This window comes from Phyllobates terribilis, unplaced genomic scaffold (genome assembly GCF_046119375.1).
Source record: "Phyllobates terribilis strain yellow unplaced genomic scaffold, ASM4611937v1 Scaffold_4__5_contigs__length_816908805, whole genome shotgun sequence".
NCBI lineage: Eukaryota > Metazoa > Chordata > Amphibia > Anura > Dendrobatidae > Phyllobates > Phyllobates terribilis.
The window spans coordinates 691,377,225-691,384,724 of record NW_027362764.1 but is presented as its reverse complement, the minus strand read 5'-3'; the positions used below and the strand labels follow the sequence as shown (position 1 = coordinate 691,384,724).

Sequence of the window (7,500 nt, the reverse complement as noted above, 5' to 3'; positions counted from 1 at the left end):
CCCTTTCCAGTGCTTAGTAAGACAAGGTGCTTTTGTGCTTTCTTTTCTCTTCACTTTTTTGCTGGCTCCTTAAAAAGGTCTTGTAGACAGAACGCCCCGCTCAGAGCCGCTGAGCTCACTGATCGGCTGCCGCGCTGTCGACGGAACGTCAGCGTCGCGGCCAATGCCACAGGCCGGGAGCAGCGGCGAGACTCACCGGTAGACCTGGGTAGGGTGAGTAGAGCGCGGTTAGTTGCTTTCTAATAGCCTGCAGCCGGGGATTAACTTTTAATGAAAGGGAGCAACCCTTTTGACTGTCTGCAGCGCGCCGTACCTAGGAAGCGCACACTCACACACAGCGAGCATGCACAAGTTGCTCGCACGAGACCACATTCCCTATTTGCACCTGCAGCTTTTCCGCCACCATGCGTCAGACTCTCCTGCCTGTCTTATTATTATTTCAGGGCCTTAGCAGGAACCACCCCCTCAATTCCCTCCCGCTCCTTCCTAGCACTGAGGTTAGCTCCTGGGCAGCTGTCTGATTGGGTTAGTTACACAAGATTCTTTGAAGAAGAAGACGTTACTTCTGCTGGCCCTCGTTAGGCGGTCGCCCTCTAAAACCATCCCCTGGGCAGCTGCTGAAAGCCTGGCCCCTTCACAGCGCGAGATGCTTTTAACGCCATCATTTGCATACGGCCGGCTGCGGGGTCAATAAGCACTCCTAGCCGTGGCAAGGAGCTCGGTGTGAGGCCTGGTAGAGGCGGCGGGGTTGCGTCCTTATCTTAGAGGTCTTGGGGGGCTTGGGATGCTTGGGACTTCCAGCCTCTACTTTACGTAAGGTCGGTGTCCAGCAAGGCGCCACTCAATGCTAGCCGAGCTGGGCAAGATGGCAAAACGTCATCAAAATTGTCTACAATACCTGGTGTTCTCAGGAGGTGTCCCAACCAAGTATTTCCGAACCCATCTCTGCTTTGCTTCCGAGATCGGACGTATCCAAGGTGGTATGGCCAGTAGACGCTGCTTGGCCCATCGCCCGGCCAGCCTTCCTCAGGCTCGCGTGGGGACGAGAACTCTGGCCGTTCTGGGGCGGTCTCCGAAGGACCGATGCATAGGCTGTGCCGTCCCTATAGGTGTTGTTTGTTGAGCAATGAAACACCTGCCGCATCAGATGTGTTTAAAAATGGCTCGGCGCAGGGTCTCCTGCAGGCTAAACCGTTCATCGCGGGGATGTGACAGAAAGAGCAAGCTGGACCCGCAACTTGGGGTGGAGCGAAACGCCCAGGAGTGAATGAAGGAAGAGGGTGAGATGGTTGCGAGTGAATTTGAGCTGCTCTTCGGGGGGGTCGTGTGGCCTGCAAAGGTGTTTTGCTTGGGTTGTGCTGTAAACTGGCCTCCAGGTTAGCGGTGGTTGCCTCCAGGTTAGCGGTGGTTGCCTCCAGTCATGCGGGAGTCGCTGGTCCTGGTGAAAAGAAGCCTAGTATTAAAAGTAAATAAGCAACAATGCTGGAGGCCCACGGTGATGAGAAGGATGCTGGTATTTTGCAAGGATTAAATAGCGCAAGAGAGAAAGCAAATGAAAAGAAGAAAGGAGCATGTGTGCGCTTGTGAAAAAAGGAATGGAAAAAAGGCATAGAGGAGAGTGACCCCTGCTGGTGGAAGTAAGAAAAGGCAAAAGCCTACAGCACCTGGTATTCCCAGGCGGTCTCCCATCCAAGTACTAACCAGGCCCGACCCTGCTTAGCTTCCGAGATCAGACGAGATCAGGCGTGTTCAGGGTGGTGTGGCCGTAGGCAGAGACAGGCCTCTCACTTGCTGCTTTTCCACTTTGACGTCCGGTTGCCGGCTGCCCTTTCCAGTGCTTAGTAAGACAAGGTGCTTTTGTGCTTTCCTTTCTCTTCACTTGTTTGCTGGCTCCTTAAAAAGGTCTTGTAGACAGAACGCCCCGCTCAGAGCCGCTGAGCTCACTGATCGGCTGCCGCGCTGTCGACGGAACGTCAGCGTCGCGGCCAATGCCACAGGCCGGGAGCAGCGGCGAGACTCACCGGTAGACCTGGGTAGGGTGAGTAGAGCGCGGTTAGTTGCTTTCTAATAGCCTGCAGCCGGGGATTAACTTTTAATGAAAGGGAGCAACCCTTTTGACTGTCTGCAGCGCGCCGTACCTAGGAAGCGCACACTCACACACAGCGAGCATGCACAAGTTGCTCGCACGAGACCACATTCCCTATTTGCACCTGCAGCTTTTCCGCCACCATGCGTCAGACTCTCCTGCCTGTCTTATTATTATTTCAGGGCCTTAGCAGGAACCACCCCCTCAATTCCCTCCCGCTCCTTCCTAGCACTGAGGTTAGCTCCTGGGCAGCTGTCTGATTGGGTTAGTTACACAAGATTCTTTGAAGAAGAAGACGTTACTTCTGCTGGCCCTCGTTAGGCGGTCGCCCTCTAAAACCATCCCCTGGGCAGCTGCTGAAAGCCTGGCCCCTTCACAGCGCGAGATGCTTTTAACGCCATCATTTGCATACGGCCGGCTGCGGGGTCAATAAGCACTCCTAGCCGTGGCAAGGAGCTCGGTGTGAGGCCTGGTAGAGGCGGCGGGGTTGCGTCCTTATCTTAGAGGTCTTGGGGGGCTTGGGATGCTTGGGACTTCCAGCCTCTACTTTACGTAAGGTCGGTGTCCAGCAAGGCGCCACTCAATGCTAGCCGAGCTGGGCAAGATGGCAAAACGTCATCAAAATTGTCTACAATACCTGGTGTTCTCAGGAGGTGTCCCAACCAAGTATTTCCGAACCCATCTCTGCTTTGCTTCCGAGATCGGACGTATCCAAGGTGGTATGGCCAGTAGACGCTGCTTGGCCCATCGCCCGGCCAGCCTTCCTCAGGCTCGCGTGGGGACGAGAACTCTGGCCGTTCTGGGGCGGTCTCCGAAGGACCGATGCATAGGCTGTGCCGTCCCTATAGGTGTTGTTTGTTGAGCAATGAAACACCTGCCGCATCAGATGTGTTTAAAAATGGCTCGGCGCAGGGTCTCCTGCAGGCTAAACCGTTCATCGCGGGGATGTGACAGAAAGAGCAAGCTGGACCCGCAACTTGGGGTGGAGCGAAACGCCCAGGAGTGAATGAAGGAAGAGGGTGAGATGGTTGCGAGTGAATTTGAGCTGCTCTTCGGGGGGGTCGTGTGGCCTGCAAAGGTGTTTTGCTTGGGTTGTGCTGTAAACTGGCCTCCAGGTTACCGGTGGTTGCCTCCAGGTCAGCGGTGGTTGCCTCCAGTCATGCGGGAGTCGCTGGTCCTGGTGAAAAGAAGCCTAGTATTAAAAGTAAATAAGCAACAATGCTGGAGGCCCACGGTGATGAGAAGGATGCTGGTATTTTGCAAGGATTAAATAGCGCAAGAGAGAAAGCAAATGAAAAGAAGAAAGGAGCATGTGTGCGCTTGTGAAAAAAGGAATGGAAAAAAGGCATAGAGGAGAGTGACCCCTGCTGGTGGAAGTAAGAAAAGGCAAAAGCCTACAGCACCTGGTATTCCCAGGCGGTCTCCCATCTAAGTACTAACCAGGCCCAACCCTGCTTAGCTTCCGAGATCAGACGAGATCAGGTGTGTTCAGGGTGGTGTGGCCGTAGGCAGAGACAGGCCTCTCACTTGCTGCTTTTCCACTTTGACGTCCGGTTGCCGGCTGCCCTTTCCAGTGCTTAGTAAGACAAGGTGCTTTTGTGCTTTCCTTTCTCTTCACTTGTTTGCTGGCTCCTTAAAAAGGTCTTGTAGACAGAACGCCCCGCTCAGAGCTGCTGAGCTCACTGATCGGCTGCCGCGCTGTCGACGGAACGTCAGCGTCGCGGCCAATGCCACAGGCCGGGAGCAGCGGCGAGACTCACCGGTAGACCTGGGTAGGGTGAGTAGAGCGCGGTTAGTTGCTTTCTAATAGCCTGCAGCCGGGGATTAACTTTTAATGAAAGGGAGCAACCCTTTTGACTGTCTGCAGCGCGCCGTACCTAGGAAGCGCACACTCACACACAGCGAGCATGCACAAGTTGCTCGCACGAGACCACATTCCCTATTTGCACCTGCAGCTTTTCCGCCACCATGCGTCAGACTCTCCTGCCTGTCTTATTATTATTTCAGGGCCTTAGCAGGAACCACCCCCTCAATTCCCTCCCGCTCCTTCCTAGCACTGAGGTTAGCTCCTGGGCAGCTGTCTGATTGGGTTAGTTACACAAGATTCTTTGAAGAAGAAGACGTTACTTCTGCTGGCCCTCGTTAGGCGGTCGCCCTCTAAAACCATCCCCTGGGCAGCTGCTGAAAGCCTGGCCCCTTCACAGCGCGAGATGCTTTTAACGCCATCATTTGCATACGGCCGGCTGCGGGGTCAATAAGCACTCCTAGCCGTGGCAAGGAGCTCGGTGTGAGGCCTGGTAGAGGCGGCGGGGTTGCGTCCTTATCTTAGAGGTCTTGGGGGGCTTGGGATGCTTGGGACTTCCAGCCTCTACTTTACGTAAGGTCGGTGTCCAGCAAGGCGCCACTCAATGCTAGCCGAGCTGGGCAAGATGGCAAAACGTCATCAAAATTGTCTACAATACCTGGTGTTCTCAGGAGGTGTCCCAACCAAGTATTTCCGAACCCATCTCTGCTTTGCTTCCGAGATCGGACGTATCCAAGGTGGTATGGCCAGTAGACGCTGCTTGGCCCATCGCCCGGCCAGCCTTCCTCAGGCTCGCGTGGGGACGAGAACTCTGGCCGTTCTGGGGCGGTCTCCGAAGGACCGATGCATAGGCTGTGCCGTCCCTATAGGTGTTGTTTGTTGAGCAATGAAACACCTGCCGCATCAGATGTGTTTAAAAATGGCTCGGCGCAGGGTCTCCTGCAGGCTAAACCGTTCATCGCGGGGATGTGACAGAAAGAGCAAGCTGGACCCGCAACTTGGGGTGGAGCGAACCGCCCAGGAGTGAATGAAGGAAGAGGGTGAGATGGTTGCGAGTGAATTTGAGCTGCTCTTCGGGGGGGTCGTGTGGCCTGCAAAGGTGTTTTGCTTGGGTTGTGCTGTAAACTGGCCTCCAGGTTACCGGTGGTTGCCTCCAGGTCAGCGGTGGTTGCCTCCAGTCATGCGGGAGTCGCTGGTCCTGGTGAAAAGAAGCCTAGTATTAAAAGTAAATAAGCAACAATGCTGGAGGCCCACGGTGATGAGAAGGATGCTGGTATTTTGCAAGGATTAAATAGCGCAAGAGAGAAAGCAAATGAAAAGAAGAAAGGAGCATGTGTGCGCTTGTGAAAAAAGGAATGGAAAAAAGGCATAGAGGAGAGTGACCCCTGCTGGTGGAAGTAAGAAAAGGCAAAAGCCTACAGCACCTGGTATTCCCAGGCGGTCTCCCATCCAAGTACTAACCAGGCCCGACCCTGCTTAGCTTCCGAGATCAGACGAGATCAGGTGTGTTCAGGGTGGTGTGGCCGTAGGCAGAGACAGGCCTCTCACTTGCTGCTTTTCCACTTTGACGTCCGGTTGCCGGCTGCCCTTTCCAGTGCTTAGTAAGACAAGGTGCTTTTGTGCTTTCCTTTCTCTTCACTTGTTTGCTGGCTCCTTAAAAAGGTCTTGTAGACAGAACGCCCCGCTCAGAGCCGCTGAGCTCACTGATCGGCTGCCGCGCTGTCGACGGAACGTCAGCGTCGCGGCCAATGCCACAGGCCGGGAGCAGCGGCGAGACTCACCGGTAGACCTGGGTAGGGTGAGTAGAGCGCGGTTAGTTGCTTTCTAATAGCCTGCAGCCGGGGATTAACTTTTAATGAAAGGGAGCAACCCTTTTGACTGTCTGCAGCGCGCCGTACCTAGGAAGCGCACACTCACACACAGCGAGCATGCACAAGTTGCTCGCACGAGACCACATTCCCTATTTGCACCTGCAGCTTTTCCGCCACCATGCGTCAGACTCTCCTGCCTGTCTTATTATTATTTCAGGGCCTTAGCAGGAACCACCCCCTCAATTCCCTCCCGCTCCTTCCTAGCACTAAGGTTAGCTCCTGGGCAGCTGTCTGATTGGGTTAGTTACACAAGATTCTTTGAAGAAGAAGACGTTACTTCTGCTGGCCCTCGTTAGGCGGTCGCCCTCTAAAACCATCCCCTGGGCAGCTGCTGAAAGCCTGGCCCCTTCACAGCGCGAGATGCTTTTAACGCCATCATTTGCATACGGCCGGCTGCGGGGTCAATAAGCACTCCTAGCCGTGGCAAGGAGCTCGGTGTGAGGCCTGGTAGAGGCGGCGGGGTTGCGTCCTTATCTTAGAGGTCTTGGGGGGCTTGGGATGCTTGGGACTTCCAGCCTCTACTTTACGTAAGGTCGGTGTCCAGCAAGGCGCCACTCAATGCTAGCCGAGCTGGGCAAGATGGCAAAACGTCATCAAAATTGTCTACAATACCTGGTGTTCTCAGGAGGTGTCCCAACCAAGTATTTCCGAACCCATCTCTGCTTTGCTTCCGAGATCGGACGTATCCAAGGTGGTATGGCCAGTAGACGCTGCTTGGCCCATCGCCCGGCCAGCCTTCCTCAGGCTCGCGTGGGGACGAGAACTCTGGCCGTTCTGGGGCGGTCTCCGAAGGACCGATGCATAGGCTGTGCCGTCCCTATAGGTGTTGTTTGTTGAGCAATGAAACACCTGCCGCATCAGATGTGTTTAAAAATGGCTCGGCGCAGGGTCTCCTGCAGGCTAAACCGTTCATCGCGGGGATGTGACAGAAAGAGCAAGCTGGACCCGCAACTTGGGGTGGAGCGAAACGCCCAGGAGTGAATGAAGGAAGAGGGTGAGATGGTTGCGAGTGAATTTGAGCTGCTCTTCGGGGGGGTCGTGTGGCCTGCAAAGGTGTTTTGCTTGGGTTGTGCTGTAAACTGGCCTCCAGGTTACCGGTGGTTGCCTCCAGGTCAGCGGTGGTTGCCTCCAGTCATGCGGGAGTCGCTGGTCCTGGTGAAAAGAAGCCTAGTATTAAAAGTAAATAAGCAACAATGCTGGAGGCCCACGGTGATGAGAAGGATGCTGGTATTTTGCAAGGATTAAATAGCGCAAGAGAGAAAGCAAATGAAAAGAAGAAAGGAGCATGTGTGCGCTTGTGAAAAAAGGAATGGAAAAAAGGCATAGAGGAGAGTGACCCCTGCTGGTGGAAGTAAGAAAAGACTACAGCACCTGGTATTCCCAGGCAGTCTCCCATCCAAGTACTAACCAGGCCCAACCCTGCTTAGCTTCCGAGATCAGACGAGATCGGGCGTGTTCAGGGTGGTGTGGCCGTAGGCAGAGACAGGCCTCTCACTTGCTGCTTTTCCACTTTGACGTCCGGTTGCCGGCTGCCCTTTCCAGTGCTTAGTAAGACAAGGTGCTTTTGTGCTTTCTTTTCTCTTCACTTTTTTGCTGGCTCCTTAAAAAGGTCTTGTAGACAGAACGCCCCGCTCAGAGCCGCTGAGCTCACTGATCGGCTGCCGCGCTGTCGACGGAACGTCAGCGTCGCGGCCAATGCCACAGGCCGGGAGCAGCGGCGAGACTCACCGGTAGACCTG

The 7,500-nt window shown here is 54.7% G+C and overlaps 4 non-coding genes across 4 annotated transcripts; all 4 read right to left on the bottom strand.

Moving 5' to 3' along the window:
* Window positions 1–1,652: 1,652 nt before the first annotated feature.
* On the bottom strand, window positions 1,653–1,771 carry LOC141267591 (5S ribosomal RNA). Its single transcript, XR_012321319.1, has one exon. It is a non-coding gene; the product is annotated as a 5S ribosomal RNA (ribosomal RNA).
* A 1,706-nt stretch (window positions 1,772–3,477) lies between these two features.
* On the bottom strand, window positions 3,478–3,596 carry LOC141266818 (5S ribosomal RNA). Its single transcript, XR_012320840.1, has one exon. It is a non-coding gene; the product is annotated as a 5S ribosomal RNA (ribosomal RNA).
* Window positions 3,597–5,302: 1,706 nt separating this feature from the next.
* LOC141266806 (5S ribosomal RNA) lies at window positions 5,303–5,421 on the bottom strand. The gene has a single exon (XR_012320829.1). It is a non-coding gene; the product is annotated as a 5S ribosomal RNA (ribosomal RNA).
* Window positions 5,422–7,120: 1,699 nt separating this feature from the next.
* Window positions 7,121–7,239, bottom strand: LOC141268778 (5S ribosomal RNA). Its single transcript, XR_012321440.1, has one exon. It is a non-coding gene; the product is annotated as a 5S ribosomal RNA (ribosomal RNA).
* Between the last annotated feature and the right edge of the window lie 261 nt (window positions 7,240–7,500).